The sequence below is a fragment of the Vespula vulgaris genome, chromosome 14 (genome assembly GCF_905475345.1).
Source record: "Vespula vulgaris chromosome 14, iyVesVulg1.1, whole genome shotgun sequence".
Taxonomy (NCBI): Eukaryota; Metazoa; Arthropoda; class Insecta; order Hymenoptera; family Vespidae; genus Vespula; species Vespula vulgaris.
The window spans coordinates 2192501-2213099 of record NC_066599.1 but is presented as its reverse complement, the minus strand read 5'-3'; the positions used below and the strand labels follow the sequence as shown (position 1 = coordinate 2213099).

General features: G+C 39.4%; 1 long non-coding RNA gene across 2 annotated transcripts in view; it reads left to right on the top strand.

The window, feature by feature from the left end:
- Nucleotides 1-20599, top strand: part of LOC127068941 (uncharacterized) — a 222979-nt gene that overhangs the window by 83025 nt on the left and 119355 nt on the right. For both annotated transcript variants that reach the window (XR_007783254.1, XR_007783253.1), the window contains exon 4: nucleotides 12548-12706. This is a non-coding gene — a long non-coding RNA (uncharacterized LOC127068941). The remainder of the gene's footprint in view (nucleotides 1-12547; nucleotides 12707-20599) is intronic.

Here is a 20599-nt window from a genome sequence, read left to right as displayed (position 1 = left end):
TCGGTATCTCTTTCGTGCAAACCCAACGTACAATAAGAGGTAAGAGAATCTGAGGAACGAAATGGGCAAGAAGGAGAGATAGAGGTGGAAGAAGAAAAAGAAAAAGAAGAAGAAGAAGAAAAGACGAGTAATTTGAAGGATCGAAATGGAGCTGAACGTGGCTTGAACGTCGGGGTGGCGATGGTGTGGGAGTCTCGATCTTTGGTTCAAAGGTTTGCGATTATAACATTCCGGGCATGCCGTTTCGTGTACATCAATTCGGTCCGCCAGTTCCCTTTTTGCGGAGAGTTCAAAGCCGCGTGTGTAAGATCTTCCATGCGATTCTCTCTCTTTCTCTCTTTCCATTACTTCTTCCCTTTCTCATCCTTTCGCGCATATATTGTTGCACTATACGTGAGTATACAACCAAACGTATATGAGACGAATATAAAATCGATATTTTAAAAGCGATATATTATCTTATTGATGGGTATCAATATAAGCTTGAAAGAAATCGAAAGGAATAAAGTTTGATCGTAGAAAACTATGAATGATGGAAGAGAAAGAAATGTAAGAAAAAAAAAAAGAAATAAAAAAAAGTCGATAAAGGATAAAGGATCGGACGTTAAAGGATCAAGAATGATATATCGTTGTATCAAGATTTAATATCACCGATGGTTTCAAAGCGAAATTTCGTTGTACATGCATATAAACGTTTATCGTCCATCCATTTGGCATTTATTCTTGGTATAGTTCGAACGTATAGATAAGTAGTATCGTATTTTCCATCGATCACAATAGGCGCGGTTTGTTGTTTCGGTGTTTTGCAAAGGGTTAAACACGAAAGGTGACGTCGAAGACGACGAGACGTGAGGACTCGGGCCGTTTTAAGATTGGACTCGTGGACACGAGGAAGGCAAGCGAGTCAAGTTCTGATAGGCGCATAAATAAAACGGAAAACGGACGACAGCGACAAAGCTGGCGCTGATTTCGCTAGTAAAGCGAGCTAGAGAGCTGCCGAGCTGCCGAGGAAACGACCAACCGAGATGGATTTATGCCAGCGTCATTAGGGATTAATTATACGCCTTGTCAGCCAGCTGATGCCCGCTTCTTCGGAGACGCGGCATCGCTATGAACCGCTGCTCCCCACCATGTAGGATGAAACAAGAAATGGAATGGAGAGGGTTACAAGAGAGAGAGAGAGAGAGAGAGAGAGAGGAAGGAGAGGGGTAGAGGGGAGAGAATTACTTCCCTCGAAGAGCAAAGTGCTTTGCGTTTGCTAGCGCGTGCGCGATCTCTTCTCCGTAGAGTGATTTACACCTCGACTAAATCGTTCCTTGTTCTCCTTCTCTTTTTTCTTCTTCTTCTTCTTCTTTTTTTTCTCTTCTTCTTTTTATTCTTCTTTGATAACAACAACAACAACAACAGCAACGACCACAACAATAGTAAGAACGAGTAAAAAGACATCCAGGACAGCCCTGTCCTATCGAGAGAGATTTATCGAGAAAAACGATAAGAACGAGGAGTTTGATAATGTTCGAGTGGATAACAGTTAAGAGATAGTCGAGCGATTTACTTACACAGCTCGACCTCGGGCCTTCTTCCTGTTAAACCGAATAAAAAGAAAGGCTTGTATGGCGGAAGGCCCCTATAACGCAGGATCTGAAGTAACGCACCCATAAGTACCGACCTCCCTAGGCTCACGTACTTCCTTAATGCCGAATACGCCATACGTTTTCTTGCCATATATGTTTCTATCAAAAGGACGGATCGTAATCCAGAAATCTCATGCTCGATGACCCCCATGGGAATACGTTGCTCGGTGAAACTCACGCACCGGGTTCTTACTTGGTCCATTATACTTATGAGATGCGAAAGAGAATACGAGAACTAACTCATATACTCCTTTCTTGACTGATCTTAGCTATATCGTAGAGTATAATATATCAGCTAACCGTGTTTTTACTTAAAACCGAGACTTTGTCGTAGAAAATCTAATATTAATTGCTAACCGACTATTCCCGAGTGCTCGTTTATAACAATATATATATGTGTGTGTGCGCGCGTGTACGCGCGTATGTATATTGCATTAACTAACAAACGAAATTTCGAGCAGCGCTTGTTCGAGTTCGTTCGTTTTGATAAATGAACGTTTCTCGTATTTCGACGGTAGACCAACCGAGAGAGCGCAAATAGTAAATCGTTTGCTCGCCCCGGTGTTTATGCAGCGTGATTGATGAAGTTGCATTAATATTTCCGTAGCACGGCCCTTACTCACGCTGAGAGAGCGAACGCAACCCTCGGAGAGAGAGAGAGAGAGAGAGAGAGAGAGAGAGAGAGAGAGAGAGAGAGAGAGAGGAGGACGTCCATACGTTACGAGCGCGCAATAAAATATATCTCACCCGGTCAGATTTACGATGCGAAAGGTTATGCACGATTCTTTCGGTATTGTACGAATATCTGATACGAGATATCTCTCACGCAGCGGCGTAAGTTCGATGGGTTAAGATAAATCTTAGACGTGGCATCTCTCGTCATATTGACATTTCTCTTTTTCTACGAGAACGGAATAGGAACGGCTGCGAAATTTTTCTTCGTTTTTCTTCATTTCTTCTTTGAACGAGAGAAGAAGAAAAGAAGAAAAAAATAAAGTAAGAAAAAAAGGAGGAAAAGAAACTCTCTCTCTCTCTCTCTTTCTCTTCTTTCTTATCTCGACGATTTTCAATCTTCGTTCCGTGTTCGAAGATAGAAAACTTTCGACGGGGATGAAAAATAAAAAAAAAAAAAGAGAGAGAGAGAGAGAAAGAAAAGCGAGGAAAAAAAGAAAAGAAAAGAAAAGAAAAGAGAAACGAGGAGGACGTATCGGATAATTAAAAGGTGATTAACGCTCACACTCGCACGCGGTATTTCAATAAATCAGCTTACGACCGAGTCTGCCCCTTTTCGAGGTCTCGCGAACCTCGTGGGGCGTCCACCACCAGCACCACCAGTATCACCACCACCACCACCACCACCACTATCACTAGTAACATCAACACAAACCACCACTAGCATCACCAACCATCGAGTCAAACGCAGCGACTCGCGCGCGTAAACTGCGCCCTGAAGGTATGCCGTACGAGAAACAACCTGTAATTACCGTATATCGAGGATCTCTCCCTTTCGACCTGCTTCCCTTTAACGTCCGGGGTTTCCCTTTGCGGAAGACGAGTTTGTGAAAGAAATTCCTTCGTTCCGCGCTCCTCTCCGTTCCTTCTTTTTTTTCTTTTCTCTCTCTCTCTCTCTTTTATTCTTTTTCTGTCTCTCTCTCTCTCTCCCTCTTCTCCCTTTCCTTTTTTTTTTTAAAGATCGTCCCATGAGTTATGAGAAGCTGTTATATGTGGCTTGCGTCGAAGAAGCACAGGCGAAGTATAAAGGCGTTTTATTTTTCATTAGTAAAAGGTCGACGTACCGCGAAGGCGCGTGGTATGTAAGAGTATATAAATATATACGTGGATACGTGCGTACGTATATATATATATATATATATATATATATATATATATCTCCGTTTTGTATCGGTATTGAAAGAAGTTGGCAGAGAGAATTTGGGATCACCCGTTACAGGTAGGAAGAGCGTAGCGGCAGGTGTAGCCTGCAGGCGAGGTATCGTAAGCGAGTTCAAGCGTTGCGTGGGCGCCTTTCTCAGGGTGGCTGCGATGCGTCACACGTGAATCTCGCGCGAAAAGAGAGGAACTACTTTACTGAGGAGGGGAAGAAGAAGAAGAAGAAGAAGAAGAAGAAGAGGATGGAGAAAAGAAGGAAGAAGTTGAAAGACAAAGACGTGAAGAGGAAAGTGGGAGATGAGACGAGATGAACGAGAAAGTATATTTGTATATGTGTGTGAAAGAGAGAGAGAGAGAGAGAGAGAGAGAGAGAGAGAGAGAGAGAGTGAAAGAGATAGAAACGACAGCTTCTCTTGTTCTTTACTTTAAGAGAGAAAAGAAAAGAGCTGTGGCTGCAGGACCTGTAGGCGAACTATGCCGGGTATCCAGGCTGAAGGTTGGGCAGAGAGAACTAAGCAGCTAAGCTAACCAGCCAAGCGATCCAGCCCAGGGTATATCCTGAGAACAATCGGACCTACCGAGACCGACGGCGTGGGCGAGCCACCGGCGAAATATGCATTCCTAGCGAGCGCACGAACGCTAAAGGATTATTGCACTCGAACGATTTGACGTCGGTGTGATTGGAAAAAAGTTTCAGGTGTTGGTTGTCGTGGTCGTATCAGTTAGTCTGTATGAAAGATAATGAAAGAGAGAAAGGAGATAGAGATAGAGATAGAGATAGATTAGAGTTACACGACGACGATGAAGAAGAAGGGAAGATAAGAGTTCGTTGTGGAATAATAGGCCAGTTTTGCGGTCTAGCTACTAGCAGTAGCTAGTCTCTGTCAACTTTTGCGGATGTACAAGACGCGAGAGCATCTTGTAGCGAGGACAACTCGAGTCGTGTCGAGTCGACTCGAGTTGGATTCGAGTCGAGTCGAGTCGAGAGAAAAGGACGGCGACGACGATGAGCTCTCGTTGAATTGTCGTCATGAGAAACGCGGAGATTGCCGAAACCCGCAGTTTAAATTAGAAGCGTACAAACTACAAATTGAGATGGCAAATTGCTTCGAGCAAGGCAGATGTAGGTATCTACTTATCTTAGGAGTTACTAAGAGAAAGAGAGAGAGAGAGAGAGAGAAAGAAAGAGAGAAAATTCAAGAGGTCCTGAGAAGAAGTTCATTATGTATTACTAGAGTCCTCCGGAAGCACTCGAGTTTTATCTTCGCGGTACTCTTTTCTACCCAGGTTATAATACTTACATGAGTTTTATGCGATCGAAAATAACTATTACCGAAACGCACTACTTCAAATTAGAATGTAATTACGCGCTGTTCTCTCGAGCATTTCCATCGTACCTTGTTCGTAGACGATGCTTACGAGAAAGAGAGAAAGAGAGAGAGAGAGAGAGATAGAAGCGGAAAATAACTTACATCGTGCGAATTGACGTTAATAGCTCGGGTCATAGTAACGCAAGCGGATTTAATTTCTATCGCGAGGAAGGCACTTAATACTAAGCGCTTCCTAACAAATACGGGACGTCTATTAAAGGGTAAAATCCAGAGACCATCAACGTCATCCTTTGGTGTTTACGGTTCTCCATATTCGGATGCTGGCCTTTCCAGAGCTTCGTAAACTGTACGACGACGAAGAGGAAGAGAAGAAGAGAAGGAACGTTTCATTGGAGTAAAAGAAGATTTTGTATAGGAGAGAGAGAGAGAGAGAGAGAGAGAGAAAGACAGAGAATGCTACGAGATCGCCGTAAATCCTGGACGATTTCGCGAGGAAGACTTAGTTCGCAAAGCAGCCATTTCTGCGGTATAACGTTAAAAGTTATAACTCGCGATCGTGAAAACCGTACCGATTAACGGTTAACGCATAACGCGAAGAAGAAGAAGAAGAAGAAGAAGAAGAAGAAGAGAAAGAAGAAGAAGAAAAAGAAGAAGTAGAAGAAGAAGAAGAAGAAGAAGGAGAGGGACAAGAAGAAGAAGAAAAAGAAGAAAGGAAAAAAAAAGAAAGAAGAAGCAGGAAGTCGTTTAGCGGATTCTCCCGCGCTCTCGCTCCTGAGAGTAACGCGGTTTTACGGTTTTACTCGGCCGTCCAATCTCATCGAAATGCGAGGAGAGTATTTCGAACAGGATCGTAATTAACCGCCCATTACTTACCAACCATCCACGAGAGTTCGTGTAAGTAAGGGAAAGAAAGATAGAGAAGGAAAGGAAGAAGAAGAAGGAGGAGGAGGAGGAGGAGGAGGAGGATCGGGGAGGAGGTTGGTGAGACCTTTTTGTTTCTTCGAATAGTTGGTGCGTTCCTATTCGCTAATAGAAGAACTACTATTACTACTACTACTATTACTACTGCTCTCTCTTTCTTTCTTTCTTTCTTTTTTTCTTTCTTTCTTTCTTTCTTTCTCTCTAAGATGAATCTCTGAAACTTTCTAAACCAGGGACTAGCAACATCGAAGAGAATTATCGAAAGCAGTCATTTCGGCGTCGTGCCCAACGAATATCGATGATACTCGTTTGTTTCTAAAACCTCGCTAATCTCTCTAATGATCCCTGTCGCGTAAACTTTTGCTAGTAGTCTTCTTCTATGTGGATCAGGTGATATTTTTATCCGATCGAAATACTTGCTTTATCTACTCACCGTGTTATCCAAAAGGACGAGAATGTACGAAAGTTCCTTAAGTTCTCTTTTATTTCTCCACGTTATTATTTCATTTAATCATTATTAATTAATAATCGTTAATAATTAACTTCATTAATGGGATTAAGAAGAAGGAATTTAGGATGTTATCGATCGAGGATATATAATCTTTTTTTTAATCTCTTCATCCCTTTTTTTCTTCTTTTCATCTTTTCCCAAGTTTTTCACGTTTCTGGAAAAAGAAAGAAAGAAAGAAAGAGAGCAGAAAAGTAATAAGGAAAAAAAAAGAAAAAGAAAAAGAAAAAGAAACTATCATCGACATAGTCGATACCAATCTCAATCTCGGCTGTCTCGGAATATCGCTACTGCTTGTTGCGGTGGTAGGATTTAACAGGAAGCTTTGCGCGCGCCTAATCGTATAATTATTCTCGCTGACGGGCGTTTCTGCGCCTTGGAACGATCGTGGCCGTGGCTCGCGTTCGCGAGTAAATCGCGGACAATTAATTCGATGACTACGACGACTACGACGACGACTACTACGATGACTACGACGACTACACGAAGGAACTACCGGAATTTCATCCTACCTTCTATTCTTCATCTTCCTCGTTTCGCTTTCTCCTGACTAAGCGAGACTAGCAAAAGAAGCAGAAGAAGAAGAAGAAGAAGAAGAAAAAGAAGAAGACGAAGAAGAAGACGAAGAAGAAGAAGAAGAAGAAGAAGAGAGCTTCGTGATCGAGGAGGAATAAAAGAGCTCGTTAGGTAAACATCGAGTTAGGTATATACCATCGGAATGGAACGGAGTAAGCATCTCCTCTCAATTTTCCCGCGTAAATCGTCGATAATGCGTGACGTCATCGTACATCAGAAACAGCTCCTCGCTGATTGGGTGCGAGAATTGGGGCCCCGCCAATTACCGGATGACCCAGCCACGATTTATGGGGTCAGTCATAACTCTCGGCTCGAGTTGGCTCGCTGGACCCTTCACGAATGGAACTGCCCTCTTCTTTATACTCGCGTCTCCCTTTCTCCTCTTCTATCCCTCGACCTCCCTCGCTCTCTCCTTCCTCCTCTCTCCCTTTCGCTCTTAGTTCCTATGGAGATATAGTAAGTGCAAACAAGCACTGCTACGCAACCAAAAGCCCTTTTCCATCTCTTCGACAAGGAAATATTTCTATCGACGTGTCTTGAGATGCTCTCTCTCTCTCTCTCTCTCTCTCTTTTTCTCTCACTCTTTCTCTTTTTCTTTCTTTCTATTTCTCTTCTTTGCTTTTTTTCTCTTCGATCGATAATTTATTACAGTGAGATTTTAAAAAGGTTCGAGTATAGAGAGAAAGAGATAGATTGAGATAGAGATAGAAAGAGAAAGAGATTTATCTCGAATCCTATTTAAATCGAGATTCGTCATTTCAAACGAGATCCTTAGCGAAGCCGGAAGTTCGTACCGAACTGAAAGTCTTATTCGAAATCGCTTCCGCTTTTAAACGATAACCATCGCGTCGTTTATCTAACGCTCATCGTCTCGGTGTTACGAAAGAGAAGATCAAAATTCCGCGGTTCTACGATATTCCTAGTGTTTCGTGCTATTCGGATTACTCTAGAACGATTAAACGATACAAAAAATCTCGGTTTAACAAACGTTTCGTTTAAGGAAAGATCCCGGATCAAAGAGATATATAACTCGAGAAAGTAATCGTGTTTGTTGAAAGACGACAATGACTCAAATAGAGAAAGAGAGAGAGAGAGAGAAAGACTACTAGTTGGTGAAGTCGCAAAGAAATGTCCTAAGGAAGGCAAATTATTATACCTCGAGACGTTTCCACGTTGCCAACTTTATGACCGCTCGTCTCGCTGAAGTTACATCGTCGTTAGTCGTGTACTGTCTTTACGACAAAGTTGTCACGCACGAGAAGAACGATTTTAACTCCTCTCGAATAATCCCTTTCAACGGACGTTGTACTACATTCTTCGGGCTATATTTATTATACATACGTATCTATGTATGTAGAATGAGATATTATTATTTAGTCCCGAGAAAGTTTCGAGAAGAAGTCGATTATTCGATTACTTTGGAATAACTGTTGGATTCGTTAAAATTATTTGATAATTAATTCAGACGTTTTCTCGATCGCCTTCGATTTTGATGGCGTTATTTTTGCTGGGGGTAAAAGTCGATTAGTCTTAAGCGACTTCGATCGAGACTTCCGTGAAACTTTCTGCATTCTAATGTTACCGAGGAAGCACTCGACTAACTATTTACTTTCTTCGTCCATGAATATTCACTTATTAGCAGCAACGACGATGGCTCTCGAATTATTTTTCTTTTTTTTTTCCTTCCTATCGGTAGTACCTTACTAACTAAGTACGCGCGTCTCGTACTTGTACGGCGCATATGTAATTCGTGTTAGTAAGACACGACGCTAATCGTGCAACGATACCGGCGTCAAACGGTTGATAGAAATCCTTCATTATCATAATGCTAATTAACGCGTGGCTGACTCGTGAGCTGGTAAAAGTTAACGTAGTACGAACGTTCGTACGTTCGATTAGAATCATAAAGGCAAAGATGACAAATTCGTACGATTTATACGTGGAGAAGAAAAAAAGAAAAGAAGAAAAAAAGGAACAAGCAGTTCTTCAAGTTTCTTGATCTCTCGACGATATTAGATCAAAAATTAACGATAAACACATATATCGAATGAAAAGAATAAAACGTTTATTAGACGAATTTAACCAATGTTACGAGATTATTTCCGCGAGATATCTACGCGTTAAATAATAATTAATTATTTATATCGTACGATATAGTACCACACACACATATATATATATAGTATATAATCAAAATATTCGTATAATAATATTTCAATGTTAAATTATAAAGAAACTATTTTATTATTGGATCGAAGTATCGAATTGATTCGGACTAGTAATTAGACGTTAAACTCTGTAAGATCCTTGCCTTTAATACGTTTTCGAATCGATGAAACGGAATTCGAGTCGGCGTGTAATTGCGTTTGACGTTTCATATTTAACATCCATTATAACCTCCTGTAACAACTCGGCTGATATATAGTACACACGCGCGCTCTCGCACATAATCGCGAGAACGGCGAGGAAATAATTTTACACCCGAAGCTAATTTCGTAGGAGCGTAGCGGCCGCCCTCTCTTGCTTTACGGCTCGCACACGCACAGTTCTCCTGGTTGGATCGTTGCTCGCCTAGCTAAGAGGTACGATCCGAGTGCTCGACTTCGTGTTCGTGAAAGAGAGAGAAAGAGAAAATAAAAGAGAGAGAGAACGAACACGCACCTTGTGAACTGTCGGCCCTCTCCAGTGCGATATTATACGCGCCTTAAGTTCTATTCACACGCGAGAAAGGCGCGAACGAAAACGATACCCGCGATTAATCGTCGGCCGTTAACTCGATTTTACGTTCGACTTCTCGACCTTGCTATTCTATTCTACCTTGATCGATATCCTAAGAAAAGGGTATTTCAATAGATTTCCTTTTAATCCCTTTTCATAAAGTAATATTGTAACGAATAGGTGCTACGTTCTTTGTTATTTAAATAATATGATTTCTATATTCAAGTTTATCTTTATTCGTTATTACTACGTTATTAATACTATTTAATAATATTGATATTAATTAACTTTATATCAATATTATATTTCCTAATAATTCATTTTTAATTAATTACATACATATCTATATCTTTTGTATATATACGTAAAAGTTAATTAATTACAAATGTGGATAATTAATGAATATATTCGACGAAGCTTGTTGAAAACTCTATTAACCTAATAAATATCGTACACGTACGTAAGAATAGAAATGAATGATTTCGATCATAATATAAAATGGTACATTGTTAATCACAATATTCGATCGTAAGCCGAGCTTTAGGGTAAAACCATCGAGAAATATACACATATATATACCTTACATACATCCATACATACATCCATACATACATACATACATACATACATACATACATACATACATACATACATACATAACGTATACATAGCAGACACAAACGCACACATACACACAAATATACACGCACGGTGAAGCAAGAGTGTTTTGCGCTTGGTCGAGAGGGAGTATTTTTGCCGTTGGTACGAGTTTGCAGGTTGCGCGAAGCGATGTGCGCGGATCGGGCCCGAGTCAGTCGCTTAGGCCTCGGCCGAGGGCCCCTCGTGTCCCCTCCGGCCAAGAGAGGCTCCGTCGGAGAGCCCTCTAGTCGCCCTCCCACTGGCCCCTGGCCCAACTTGCATCGCGTTGCATCGCGTTGCAGTGCATGGCGTCCTCGTGTGGGCGAGGGGTCATGGGTCGCAGACACACCACAGTGGTTCTCATTCGCAACCACAATCTTCTCCCTCATCCTCCTCCTCCTCCTCATCCTCATCCTCATCCTCATCCTCATCCTCCTCTTTCTTCTTCTTCTTTTTATTTCTTTATGCACTTTTTCTTTTTTTCTTTTTTTTTTCTTTGAATAATCTTAACACCTCGACGATCATAAGGTTTATTTGCGTATGTTGTTTTGAAATATTTATTAATGCGTTTATATGTGTGTCTTTGTGTGTAGTTTTGATTTTTTAAAAGGATTTATTATACCTCGTGCAACGTTTCCGTAAGAAATAAATATCTTTTCCGATCGGTAAACGATTGGAATAATTAAAGGAAGGTTATATTTAGAAGGAAAACTATTTTTTAAAAGCGTGTCTTTTAGTTTGGTCTGGAAGTAGTAGTATAGCTCTTCGGCGTTGTACCGGTCCGGCGACAGTTGTGCGGACAATTTGTTCGTGGCCGTAGGACGAGGCGACACGCCGCCAGGATAAAATGTGGCGAGAGGCGAGAGCGTGAGAAGAAGGAGGTGGACTTAAAAAAGATAGAAAGAGAGAGAGAGAGAGAGAGTGAGAGAAAGATACGTAGAAGGGGAATCGTACGCGAGCGCGAAAACGCATGCCTCGTTTCTCGAGGCGAAGTCAAGGATTTCTGACCTCCCGAGAGGTACGGAGGGATGTTCTCGCGCGAGGGAACCGCTCTTATTCACGATCAAGATATTAAACGACGATAATTGTCGGCGGAAGGTCGGATAAAATTCCAACTCGAACGAATTCCCTTCGTTTCTTCTTTCTCTATCTATGTATGTATAGGTACATACCTAACGAAATGTACATGAGTGTATACGCGTCTGCATATGTATAAATGTACGTACGTATATGTGCGAGTATGTATATCATGTGTATTTATTTTGGTAACACCGAATACTAATGCTCAACGTACGTACACGAATGCGCTAAAAGAAAAAGAAACAGAAAAAAAAAGAGAGAGAAAAACGAAACAAAAAAGAGGAAAGATTTTAGGACGAAAGTAGAAGCGGAATATGATAATGGTGTGGCGTCGCTTGAGGGAGAAGAACCTTTCCTTTCTTTCTTTTCTTTTCTTTTTTTTTTTTTTTTTTTAGGGGAATTTTAAGATGGGTCAGCAGCAAGAGAGGAACCGATATGTATCCAGGCAAGAGCGAGAAAAGTTATGGTGCGAGCCCATAGACGGTTTCTGTCCTCTCGTGCGAAAGGTCACGCGTACCCAGGAACTGACCCACCTCTCTTCTCTCTCTATCTCCCTCTCTCTTTCTCTCTCTTTCCTTTCCTTTCCCTTATCTACCTTTTCCTGGTCCAGCAGCATCGGAGAAGCTTACCTCGTACGATTCCGAACGTTCACCGGAAGATAGAATCTTCGGTTGGGTCGAGCAAATTGAAAAATTATGCCGACGTAGCTACGTTACGTGCTTTTTTCTCTCGTGTTTTTTTTCCCCTTTTCTTCTTTCCTTTTCTTTTCCTTATTTTTTTTTTCTTTTTTTCCATTCTTTTTTCCTTCGTTTCTTTTCTTTTCTTTTTTTTTTTTTATTTTTCTTTTGCCAAAAGATTCGAGACAATGCATTGGGGAAGATAAAATTGGTGTGGACCGTAAGGTTAACGGGAAGGGTAACGCCCATACGAACTGAACTTCCTTCGTCTATGGAGAATCGCGTGGAAATTGGCAATCTGGATTATCGAATATTCTCGTTTATTCTATTCTTATCGGATAATCCAATTTTTTCGTTTATAATTTTAACAATTGGAATTGAAACTTTACGCTTACAATTAAATCGCTTTCGCAACTTTAAACGTGGATCATTTATTAATATCCACGTAAGGAGACAAAGAAGAACATGCACCGATGAGAACAGACGAACGTATCCAACATAATTTTCATTTGCTTTCTTTTTCTTATTTTATTCTTCATTTAACAAACACATATATCTTTTTCTACATTTCAGAAAGGAGCGAAGAAAATTATCGTTCGAGAGAAAACGAACGAGCTACGAAAGTATTGCACCGAGATCTATTCGTTACCGTTTAAAGACGCTAGATAAAGCTCGTAAAGTCTCATCAAAGATCGAATCGAGAGGATGGCTGAGGCAATTCTAAGAGAAGTGGTAAGTATAAGCGTACGTATGTATGTACTGAAAGTAGCGAGTTAATTCGCGAGCCGCAGCTTGGAGTGACTTTCCTCCTCTCTTTATCTTTCTTTATCTCTTTCTCTATCTCTCTTTCTCTCTCTCTCTCCCTCTTTGCTTCATGCTCGGGTTGACCACTCTGTAAAGAGGAACTGTCCGCGCATCGAGTTCCCACGGACAGCATCGGGAGGAGCACTCCTTGGAGTTTGAAAATACGGCAATCAGTGTAACCGCTTCTGCCGCGATGTATAAACTATAGTATATATATATGTATGTATGTATGTATGTATGTATGTATGTATGTATATATATATATATATATATATATATATATATAGATAGATAGATAGTATATAGATACGTTCATCTCGTGCCAAGACACGACTCCCTCTTCAGCCCCTTCTTTTTCTTCCTCTTTCTTTCTCTCTTTCTCTTTAGAGGCAGTAAGCCTTCCAGTGTTCTGTTGCTTACCACCAACCATGTTCAACACGATGTTCAACGATCGTCTCGTCTCTTTAACGATCGCACCGAAGGACACTTGGAACGATCAACGAGAACGGTATTAAACGGGTGTTTAACGCGTGCGTGGAACGACGAGAAGCAAGAGAAAGTCGATTATTTTCATACTTGAATTTTTCTTTTCCTTTTTCTTTTCTTCTTCCTTTCTTTTTGTAACGTTCGTTATTATATAAAAGGGAAGCTTCTTCGAAAAGATTAAAAAAGGATTTTCGTAGGAAAAAATTTAATGATGTTCTGTACGATCGATACTTCGGTAAAGTTAGCGAATCTTTTTTTTTTTTTTTTAATATTCTCTACAGTTCGATTTGAAAATATGAAATTTTGATTGAATGTAAGTTTTGAACGTGCTTCGCTATGAGGAAAGAGAGGATTGGTAAGCGGAAGTCCTCAAAGGCGTGCTCGAATGAATCATTCTTCTCTCTTTTTCTTCTAATGTAAGATCTCTCGTAGATCGGTGTGAGAGCTCGGGCATCGTAGTCCTCCTCCTCTTCCTCCTCCTCTTTCTCCTCCTCCTCATCGGTTCTCCCATGAACGACGACCGGTGACTAAGTGCGCTGTTATGGCGTGTCTCCTCCCGCGAGAAAAGAGAAGGAGAGAGAGAGAGAGAGAGAGAGAAAGAGAGAGGTCGATATCGTGCCGACTGCCATTCGATAGAAGTCGATGGCGCAACGTGTCGGTCAAACCGACGCACAAACTCGTGTGCATTTGTTCTTATAAGTATTATTTGAATATAATTGTTTCCAAAGCTTAAAAGATATTTTTGGAAACTATGTAATTTTTACTAATTTCAGCAATTTTTACATCGATCTATTTCATTTGGATCTTACACAGATCTCGTTATGCGCATTTACGATTCCATTTGTAGGATTTGCTGTTAGAGCCAATCGTTTTTTCTTAGATCTAGTTTCCTCTTATTTGTCGAAAGTTACCTTAAAAAGTAGATTGCACGTACTAATTTCTAATAATAGAATCGTTTAACCGGATGCCGGTTGAATTGTAATTAATTAAGATTGTGTCTTTTAAATGTCTTTATTTAAACGTTTCACATAGTTTTTCTTTGTATCGTTTACACACCTTTTCCACTCTCTCTCTCTCTCTTTCTTTCTTATATACATTGTAATATGATTTTATACCGTTCGATCATTACTGTTATTATAATAATGCTAATAGTAATAATAATAAGTAAATAAAAAAATAGATACGTTTTAATAAACTTATCGGATGAATATTAGAATATTTCAGCTATCGTAAAATAGTCGTAAAATTTTTTTTTACATATATACACATATATGTGTATATTTTAATATTGGCATACCTAAGCATGTATAAAATTAAATTAGATAAAACAGACGCGAATAGAAATATATAAATACAGTATCGATCAAGGTAAGAAAGATCGATCGATATCGATAAACGATCGTATCGTATCGAGTACGCGGGCGTCGAAGTAAACGTTCGATAAGCCGAGAACTATGTAGCTCGTAAGTTTCCCGCTTAACAGCTATTCCCAAAGCGATTAGCCGCCTCCTCGAACGTGTAATCGATCTTTTCTCTTTTCTCTCTTCTTCTTCTTCTTCTTCTTCTTCTTCTTCTTCTTCTTCTTCTTCTTCGTCTTCTTCTTCTTTTTACATACATACACACATCGATCGTGAACTTAAACGGTTCGATCTCTTAATTCACCGACATTCATTTCTATCGGGATGATCAGTCTGTACGTAACATCGTACGAATTAATTCGAAATATTTCGAACTAATCGAATGAAGAAAAGAAAAGAAAAGAAATTATTAAATAATAATCGTGGACTCGGAAGAAATTTCACGCCTTTGGAAGTACGCTGGCGAAACTATTCGAGCGTAGTACGTCTAAATAACAATATAATGGGTTGAATTAAAAGAATAAAAATAAGAATTAAAAAAGAGAAGAGAAAGAGAAGAAGAAGTAGAAGTAGAAGAAGAAGAAGATGAAGAAGAAAGAAGAAAAGGATAAGAGAGGGAGGAGAGGGAGGCAACAGACGTAGGTAAACGATCGTTTGTCCTCCCACTTCTCGATTGTCGCCGTCGGACGTTGCATCCTCCGGGCGGTGGCGGTTCACGGACTAAGTAGAAAGAGAAAGACAGAGAGAGACAGATGGAGGTGGAGGTGGAGGTGGAGGTGGGTGCCCTCCGCTTCTTGAGTAATTGGAACACGACCTCTGTCAACCCCCGCTGACCCTAAATGGTCAGCGGAAACGAGCAAGTACTTACACACTACGTTCACCGAGGAAGCTCCCTACTTGTGCACTTACACAACAACCCTGGACAATGCAAATAGAAATATATGCGTGTATCGATGGAAAGGAATTTTTTCTTTTCTCTCTCTTTTTCATTTATTTTTTTTTCTTTATTATTATTGTTATTATTATTATTTTTTTTTTAATTATCAATTATAAATCATTGGTCCGTTTTGTATTATTATTTGTATCATTATGATCATCATCATCATCATCATTTTTATGTTATTATTCATTTTAATATCCTTTGAGAAATTGAATACAAATAGAAATTCTTCTTCTGATTACTTCGGAAGATCAATTATCGAATATAGACAAGGAGGAAGAAGAAAATTTAAAGGAAAGAAAAAATAAAATATCTAACATATTTGTATATATATATATATGTGTGTATGTGTGTCTGTACGTACGTGTGTGTGTGTGTGTGTATATGATCGTTTAATGATGCAATATTAGTAGCAGATTCCGTTGGAAACGTTTATGGCGTTTCTATACTGACATTTATAAGACCGTAATAATCGAGAAGAGAAAGAAGGAGGATCGCAGTATGGATAACGAGGATCCTCTCTTTCTCTCTCTTTTTCTCTCTCTCTCTCTCTCTCTTTCTTTATGATTTACGACAAAATCGCGATCGAAAAAAAGATTTTGATTTTAAAGATAGGCGAGTCTCCGGACGAGACTTGTTAATATTATTATAGTAGCAAGATATTTTAACTTAGGGAATATTGCTCGAACGTTTACGCACTTTGTCGTTGAATCCTCCCACGAAGATTTATGCTAATCCGATTCCGTCCATAGCGCGTGGTAGATGTCGGAAATAGCGAAGGAGTGTCGCAGGATATTGCGAATAATTTCACGTTCTCCTCCTTCTTCTCCTCCACCTCCTCCTCCTCCTCCTCCTCTTCTTCCTTCTCTTGCTTCTTCTTCTTCTTCCTCTTCTTCCTTCTTCTTCGTTCACTCGCCACGGTTATTACGCGATGCGCCTCATATTCCTGTCTGTAAAGAATTGTTGTCTTCTTTTTCTTCCCTTCAACTTTTTTCATACTTCATAATGGACACATAAAGTTAGAAACGAGCGTGACTTTCGAGCGACCATTAGGTAGCCACCAGACAGACAACACAAGTCGTACTAGTCAAAGAAACATAGATTTTTTTTTCTTCTTTTTTGTTTTTTTTTTTTTTAATTCTTTTTCTTCCTCTTTTCTTTTTTCTGTTCTTTTTTTTTGTTCTTCTCTCCGCCATCCATCGAATTAAAATCTTAGAAGACTTAGAAAGTTCATCATTGTTCGATCGCGACGTTGAACGTGTTACATTGTAACACGGCAAACATGTGTAAACTAAAGTAAAATGATAAACTACACGTTGCAATGTTAATGTATAATATATCTGAATCTATGTATACGTGTGTACGCACGCGTATGTGTATGCGTTTGTTTATGTATTTATGCGGAGATATTAAAAAGGAAGGACGCGAGAACGGATAACCAATTAAAGAGACCAATTCATACGTTGAAAAATATTGGCAGTAAAACGTCGCATTACATCAACTTTTAACGATTATCCTTTGCCTCCTGGTCTTCCCATTATCCCTCTTCTCCTCTCCTCTCTTTTCTTCTCTTCTTTTCTTCTAAGAGAGAAAGAAAGAGAGAGATAAAGGAAGAAAGAGATAAAAAGAAAGAGCAAGAAAGAAAGAAAGAAAGAAAGAAAGAGAGAAAGAAAAAGAAAAGGGATAGAGTGAATGAAAAAATGTATTGATAATAAATTATCTCCTACCGTCCACACCGAAACCGGTGAAACGTCGGCAAACAGAAAGTGACGTTTACGGCCACGCGTTTTAAATCATAAAACACACGCAATTTGTACCGGGCCTTACGAGTGAGACGCTTCTTTCTCTTGTGTTTTGTTACATGAAAGAATTTTATTTTTTCGTCTTCGTAAAAGGCCAAGACCGAGAAATTAAAAAGAAGGACCAGGAGAAAATGTAATCTGTTGTAAATTAAAGTAACAAAGATACATACATACATATATATATATATATATATATATATATGTATATATATCTTCGAAGGATGACGATGATTTTTTTGACGAAAAGTGATATTCATTGCTATATAAATAAATATACGTTGATACATAAGAGAGATCATCGTTTTTCTTTTTTACACGTATTGTATATTACATATATATTATATATTATATATCCATCCTTTCGTCTTCAGAAGGATTCTATTTCCTGTTAGGATATCTTATTGTTTTCGGTTTCGAATAACGAAAAATCATATTTATTGCTATGATAAATATTATATATGTACACACGTACATACATACATACATATATATATGTATATGTACAAGCTCTACCATTGTGAAAGAAGGTGTTTCCTGTAATGAGACCTTATTGTTTTGACTTTGAAATAACGAGACGTCTTGTCCGATATGATACGAGCATAACGGTGGGTCTCGCCCACGTTGACGTTGTGTTCATAGGACGAACAAGAGACAATATGTAACAGTTCCTTCACGGTTGTCTCGTAGAATCTAAGGCGTTAGTCATTCGACGAAAGGACGTTCAACCGTTCGAATAAACCAGCTTATTTATTTGGATATCTTCATTTAAGAATGAAACCGAGAGAACGTTTTCAAAGCGAAAAGAAAAAGAAGAAAAAAAATGAAAAAGAACGAACAAAAAAAAAAGAAAAGAAAAGAGATAAATAAAAGAAAAGGAAAGGAAAGAAAAAATAGAAAGAAAAAAAATGTAAGGTGGTACGTTATTTTCAACTCGTAGATACATACATACATACATACATAGATACATACATTCTATTAACAACTCGTTTCATTTAAGAAGAAGCTCGATCACGCGTGGGAATCGTGTTGTATAATCATCCTAGAGTTAATTCTCTATTTAGCCGTTGTCAATTACACGTCACTCGTAGAATATTGTCTATGAAGTTAGACGTCTCGATCCTTTCTACGTTTACGACGTGCGTTCGTAAATATGTTATACGTTCATTATTTATAATGTTCATTAGAAATCAAGGAGATACGCGTATGAAACTCAATCTGTGTTTCTTTGACACTTTCATATTCAAAGAAATGATATTTGAAGGCGCACATGCACACAAACGTACAAACGCGCACGTATATATATATATATATATATATATATATATATATATATATATATAGAAACATAAATGTGAATAAGAAGAACGTTCGAAAAAGACGAGTTCTCGAAGGGTATCGATCGCAAACTATCGTACGGAGGTTCGATGTGGTCCCGTCAAGATATATATCTCCATGGATGGTCCTAAGTAAGGAGGAAGAAACGAATGAACCAGACGGTTTGAGGTTCACGCGGGGGTAACTCAATTTGTAGTTACAAACGAGCATAATATGATAATGCTTTGGTGTCCCGATGAATCCGAGACTATCCGCTTTGTTAGTCAGAGGTATCTTCGGTTCGTAGGAGCAACGAGAAGCCCCCCCACCTGCGCCCTGTCATTTGTTCACGTCTGTCAATACGTCACTGATAGCTACACCGCCGCACGCTGCCGAAGGACGAAGGACGACCCACCGAGCGTCAGTAAATTTAGTGTGCTTCGAACGAACGGACGTGTTTGCTCGCTCGCTTGCTCGCTTGCTCGCTTTGATCCTGATACATAATTCGACTTCTCTTTTACACGTTTACTTCGTCGGATACTTTCGAACAAATTCGCATTTAAGTAAGAATAATTTTTACGATAAATCCTTTCGATCATTCATATGTGACAACCTGATGTATCTCCATAGACGTCATTCTATTACGTATATATATTATTTATGTATATATGTACGTATATATTATATTCGTACATTTAGAGAAAATCACGTATCACCTAGGGAATCTTACTCGCGTTTAATCTTAATCACTGAAGTATAAAGGAGTGAGGAGAGGGGAAGGATTAAATAATAAATAGATTCAGTCAATTAATTAAACGTTTAATGACGTACGTTATATCACGAATATAAACGCTCCTTGTTTCATCGGAGTTCTTCTTATTCCTGCCGATTTTGCCGACGAAACGCCAACGGCTCTGGCTATGCGTGATTTAAGACGCATCGTAAATGGATAATAATAAATCGGCATAGCGAGGCCCATTTGCTTCGAGACCAATTTGTTAGGATTGTTCGCCCTTGCGACCCGAATATATGTATACACTAGGATGCTATACGGCTATTTTTCAAGTACGAGAGGCCCGTTGATTTATTTTGGCGCGAACGATCGCCGCCTCGAGCGAGAAGAACCGCCGTTGCCGTTGCCGTCGCCATTGCCGCCACAAATTCGTTCCTCTTGCGAGAAGAACTTTGCTCTCTCGTTCGATAGTCTAGGCGGCAATCGTAGCAAACGAGAAAATTTCGAAGAAAATCGTTTCTAGGCTCCTTCGATCGTGAGAACGATATTAATCGACGCAATGTTAATAATGTCGCGCTAAATTCAACACCTTTCTATTTTCATTTTTTGTTTCTTTTCTTTTTTCTTTTTTTTCGTTATTCTATTTCATCTCTTTTCGACCTCCTTCGATATCCCTTTTCGAAAGGAGTGTCTGATTAACGATAGGGTGTCAGCTCAGCAAATAGGTCGTCATGCTTCTGTCGCTTTGAAATCGATGATCCACAGCTGTCAAGCTATTAACACCACCGTAGCGTACTTCGTTATCATTATCGTCTAACATCGAGATGTATTTTAATTCGAGTTTCTCCGCCAAGATAGATCCTCTATTCCCATATTACCGATCGCCATACAAGGAAGCAATCACGGTGAAACGTCAAATTGACACGGAGAGTCTCTTCTACTGTTACTTTCGAATCAATGACAATGAATAGAATAATATTGATGATCGTGATAGATTTTTTTCTCTCTTCTTTTCTTTTCTTTTTATATTAGAAACAGTCTTGCCTATTATAGAGAGACGCGTTCTCGTTACAAAGTTCTCGTTATACATTTGGAGAGTGTTTAAAATAATTCTATAGGTATCGCAAAATAATTCTATAGATGAAATATCTAGAGATGAAGTCATGTCGTTGAAGAACAGGATCTGAT